Genomic DNA, 6,006 nt, shown 5'->3' with positions numbered 1-6,006 from the left:
CTTAATCACCTCAGGTTGAAGGTGCGTTACAGAAAGATGGCAGGCTTCCAAAGAAACATCTTCCTCCACTGGCTACATGTCAGCACATTTGAACCAACAGTATTACAAATGCCTTCTATACCTATGAAGTATTGTTTACAGTTCTTAGAGTGCTTCATGGGACCACACACCTGGAGATAGCTGGATACCTGGAGAAATTGTATTAATTGACTTTGCTCTTAGGAACCACCATTCCAGGAGCGTATTGTTGTAGCAGACATTACTACTCAACAGCTCACCTCTGAAAAGCTAGAAGTATCCCATCTAGTCAAAGGATTAAGATAGTCACTTTTGTAGCAGTTGCTGTGGGAATGATTCAAGACCACTGGCCTGACATTCAGGGAGGAACAGGAATAGTCACCCACATCTGGGTACTCTCACCTCTCCCCAAAATGGGCACCTGTCTAGGCCACCTCCCACTAGAGAGAATGAAACCTGTTAATCCTTCAGAATTGCTCTTTGGAGCCCAAAGATTAATTTGAACTTTCCAAGTTTTGGCTACTTTGAAATAGAAGAGGAAGAAGATTCACAAGCATGAATCACTATGGAAAGTTGAACCATTAAACTTTTAAGAGCCCTTCCCTGCCTCTTAATCTCTTTCATCTACTTAACTCATTACACCAAGAACAGAGAAGTAACAACAAAAAACAGAGACACGCTTTTGGTCTGGTAGAGTTGGGGACCTCCAGGATTCAGATGGACCAAAAATCTGAGACCAAATCTCACACACAAAAAATAGCCTTAGATATGCCTCCTTCCTTGAAACCTGAAATTCATGGATAAGTTATTTTAATGTTTGGCCCATTTGAAATGTGGCAAAACTGCCAAATCTCTCTCTGACTACTTAGCACATATTTCAAACTTTAAAACGTCTTTTTATATTTTATCCCTTATGTAACCTGAATGAAAACTGACTAATGCATGGCAAGTCTATTAAACTGAAAGTTGTGTGTATATATGCACACACTATGGAAGGGTTTTTAAAATTATTTTTATATGTCAAAAATATCTCCATGAACTTCCCCAAAATTTAATTTTAAAAAGTTGGGACCGGGCACAGTGGCTCACATCTGTAATTCCAGCACTTTGGGAGGCTGAGGTGGGCAGATCACTTGAGGTCAAGAGTTCGAGACCAGCCTGGCCAACATGGCGAAACCCTGTTTCTACTAAAAATGCAAAAATTAGTCAGGTATGGTGGTGCATGCCTGTAATCCCAGCTACTTGGGAGGCTGAGGTGGGAGAATCGCTTGAACCCAGGAGGTGGATGTTGCAGCAAGCCAAGATCACATTACTGCACTCCAGCCTGGATGACAGAGTGAGACTCTGTCTCAAGAAAAAAAATAAAAATAAAAATAAAAAAATGAAATAAAAAGTTGGGCTACCTTTCAGAAATCATCTATTAAACCTACTGGTAAGCATCTATATATTTAAGGATACCTACCAAATATCCTTGTCCTATGACACTTGTCATAACTTAGCAATGCACTACCAACATTCTGATTGCAAATCTTTAGCTCATGATAAGGTTGATATTTCCACTGTAAAATATGTAGCACTTAGGTTTTGGAAAATTATCCTACTTAAAACCATTCGAATATCAATCAATATATCATAAAATACATTTTAAAGAAGTATTGTTTTGTCACTTTCAGTATTTTGGGTGTCTATGGAATTTGCTTTCCCTTTCTTTTGGAGGAATGCTTTAATAAAAAAGAGTCATTTGTAATTTGCTCATCAACTGCTTATAGTTATGTTTGTAAGTATTTTTATGCAGTTCCTTTGTAATAGAGTCCAATATCTAATTTTTCTGGAAAGCCACTTTATTTGTAGTTTTAATTGACTAGTAAAAATTCCATATATTTATGGTGTACAACATAATGTGTATATATACGTATGTCTGTATATATACACACCCACATTGTAGGGTGACTAAAGCTATTTCACACATGCATTACCTCACAAACTTACCATTTTTTGCATTTTTGGTGGTGAGCTGGAAAGCTATTTTTATAGGCCTTTTGTTCATACCCTATTGAAATGATCACTAATGCTGATTTAGAGAAATCTGAATTACTGAGATTATATGTGGTAGGTAAGAAGTGGAGGACAGGGCCATCGTTTTTGAATGGCTCATCCTCCTGAGTGACAGTAGCTGTGATTAAGTAAACCTCCCTACCTAGCAAAATCATCAAATGTGGTGACCACATTAACTTTGGTAGAGGACAACTTCTGAAAGAGCTTTGTTTTCTAAAGGAATACATATTAATGGTTTCTGAAATTTTAAAGTATTTTAAGTCAGTAGGACTAAAGGTAAATGGACAGCTAAATGTGTGTTTTCTGGTGAAATGACAGTAAATCCTTGTGCTCCAGCTCATAAACTGAACCTTCCAAGGGTTATAGTATGGTCCTACTAAATAAATCTCTTGCTCATTCTGTAATTAGCAATGACCATAACAACTTTTATTTCTCCATTTAACATTTGTGAGATAGCTTCAGTCTGTTTCATTTCATCATTCATCTTTTTGGAAATCTCACTGCTGCCACAACAGCCATGCATATAAATTCCTCACCATGCCTCTGCAAATCAAACAAAATGTACTTTAAGTTTGCCTCATAATCAAAGGCTGTATGTGATTTTTTTTCAAACTGTTCTTAGGGCTGGGCCTAAATGTGACACAACTACACACAAAAACACAATGTTTTGGACAGGGTCAAAGTCCACATAGAGAGAGAGACCTAGCATAGCACAAGACACACAGTAGCCATTCTGCATTCTGTAAATTTGTTTTCGAATGAGATCTATGTAGATAAATTTACCCCACTCTGTCTTCCTTGTCTAAAGGAGGAGGCTTTTCATCCTTTTCAAGAGACATTTCTAGGCAAGTTCAGGTGGACTGTCAGCAGGTCAGGTTCACATCCAGTCACATCTTGATCACTCCTGTGGATCCCTAGCTAGGGGGAAGCTTATAGAATCAGAGGCCCATCATAAGACACAATGAATTACAAGATGCCACAAGCATATTTGTCGATGAAAATCTTCACTAGGTGGAAATGGCCAAAACAAAGATCACCAACCCCCAGGGGAAAGGGCTCACCCTTTGCTAAGCTTCCGAAATACTTCAAGCCCTGCAACCAGACGCAGACCCATAAGGACAGGACCTGAGTGAAACCAAGCAGTTTCTGGGGAAGGAAATATTTTCATTGACATTTTTGGGTTACTGTTGCACTACCACTAGTTGTCTCAGAGCTCTAGGGAAATGTTGATCATTTTTCATGGGTTGCTAGTTTTTGTGAGCTTCTGGTTGGGTTGATTTTAAGTTATCAGAGCAATAGAACTTCCCTGACAAATGAAAGTACTACCTATTGGAAGAGTGTCAGTGCTACTCAAAATATGGCTTGAGAATTGACACCATCTGTGTCACCTGGGAGTTTGTTAAAAAATGCAGATTCTTCAGACCCCACCCCAGATTTACTGAATCCAAATCTCTGGGGGTGGGGCCCTGCAGAGTGAGTTTTAACATCTTTCTGGGTGATTCTGAAGCATGCAAAAGTTTAAGAAGCACTGATCCACCTATCCTTTCCGGCTTTCATCCTTGGAGCCAAGACCCTCAATTTGGAGGAGGGGCGGCGATGTTCCCAGTAAATACCACATTTCCCTGCCTCCTCTGCAGCAAAGGGAGGCTGGCTCGGCTGCAAGGCACAGCCCCTTTGCCCATTGCCCTTCCTCCTGCTTCCTGCCTGAAATGTGGATGCGAGGATCAGTGCTTCAACAGCCATCTTAGCCCATGAGGCAGCCTCAGTGATGGAAACTGTGCACTAAAGATCAAGGAGTCTGAAGGCAGGAGTGTGCTCCCAGGGATCAAAAGGCAGCCACACCAGCCCTGGCTTTCCTTCCTCCAGATTCCCTTCATATGAGAGTAAAATAATTTCCACGATAATTAGGTGATACTGGGCTCTTTCTTTTCCTTATTGCAGGGGGATGAGGGGTGAAAGGGAATTCTTTTTCCTAAACTGTAAACTTATTATAAATTGGTTTCTTTGAACTTTCAGTCATATGCCATCCAACACAATCCCAGGTCATTTAGCACAGATGCCTCCTAGAAAAGCCAGATGTGGAAGTGGAGACACCTTTCTCAGGGCTACTGGGATTCTTACCCCACTCACCAATGTCCCTCTTGCTTTCCTGGCCCCTATCTCTTCTTCCATGTAATACTTTCTGTAAAACTGATTAGGTAAAAATCGATTAGGTCTGTAGAAAACGGGCAAGTGCATCATTTCCCTTACCTAATTTATAAAGATAAAAAAATGGTACACTCCTCAAAGAAAAAAAAAAAAAAAAAAAGAGGAGGGAGCCACCACATTTGGAAATCCAGAGCTGACAAGTAACGTAGTAGCAATCCTTTTACAAACAAAAGGTGCATTTTGCGGATTGTCAGGTCATTGTCCTCAGTGTTTATGGCCAATTTACTATCCATCTTGCCTACTCCCTGTAAGTGGAATGAGGCAGGAGGCAGAAACTGTAACCAGTTTTTTCATCACTGTGTCCCCAGGACTTGGCACAGGGACTGGCCCACAGTCAGGGCTCAGTAAGGATTTGCTGAATGAATGAATGAATGAATGAATGAATGAATGAATGAATACTAATCTCTTATGTTTAAACTGATGCTTCCTCTCATTCTAGTAAAGCCACCAAGGGAATAGTCAATGAATGGTCTCAGGGAACAGAGAATATGTGTCACATTGTCCCATTCCTCAAACTGCAGGCTTCCCCAGAATTGTCATGAGAGCATCACCTTAGGCCTTGTCACCCTTTCCTCACATTACATGTAACCTGGGCCACATCATTTAACCTCTTGAGGTCCCCACGTTGCAAAATAAAAAGTTGAAGGAAGCGATTCTCGATGTTTCTCCCTGCTGATTCAATCAATTGAGGAATACAGAAGAGACCCTAGTGCCTGAAAATAATCTCTGACCCCAGTTCTTAAGGTTTTCTTACAGTTATTTTTATTATTTAGTTTTAATGAACACAAGGTAGCAGGGAATGCTGGGGTTCGGCGTTATTTGTTATATAACTTCAGGATAATGTACTACAAACTTCACAGATAGGCACACCTCTTTCACTAATTATTTTTAATAAAACAAAAGATCAAAAATCAGTATCAGGAGATGACACAATACAGTTGGGACTACGGAAAGCAACTATCTCCAAGCTTGGCATCATAGAACACATCATCATGAACTGTGAACAGATTTGCTAAACAAAGGAGAGCTTCATCCTTTTAACCCTCCACAGCCGACATCGGGAGTCTCTTGGGGTAGAACACGAAATGAAAAAGAAGTGGATGGCCAGATGCTGTAGATTGTCCCCCAGTGACCTGCCACAGAGACTATATATATATACACATATATATATTTTTTGAGACGGAGTCTTGCTCTGTTGCCCAGGCTGGAGTGCAGTGGCCGGATCTCAGCTCACTGCAAGCTCTGCCTCCTGGGTTTACGCCATTCTCCTGCCTCAGCCTCCTGAGTAGCTGGGACTACAGGCGCCCGCCGCCTCGCCCGGCTAGTTTTTTTTTTTTTTTTTTTTTTTTTTTTGGTATATTGTAGTAGAGACGGGGTTTCATCGTGTTAGCCAAGATGGTCTCGATCTCCTGACCTCGTGATCCACCCGTCTCAGCCTCCCAAAGTGCTGGGATTACAGGCTTCAGCCACCGTGCCCGGCCCACAGAGACTATTTTTAAAGACGCATTTATCTCAGCAGGAGTGACAGCATTTAAGTAGCCAGGTACTCGCGCTAGACAATCCTTCATGAGAAAAGTCTGCAGAGCTTGGATGCACGCTTTACAAAGGCCTGAGTGATAGATCAGATGCGAATTGCCCTTGATTGTTAGGTGGCTGGTTTAAAGACCCGTAAAGATAATGCAGAAGTGAGAGCTTGGAAACCAAATGGAGTTAGCCCCCAAATTA

The sequence above is a fragment of the Macaca fascicularis genome, chromosome 10 (genome assembly GCF_037993035.2).
Source record: "Macaca fascicularis isolate 582-1 chromosome 10, T2T-MFA8v1.1".
NCBI classification, from domain to species: Eukaryota; Metazoa; Chordata; class Mammalia; order Primates; family Cercopithecidae; genus Macaca; species Macaca fascicularis.
The sequence above is the reverse complement of the archived record's forward strand: the minus strand, read 5'-3'. Positions refer to the sequence as shown.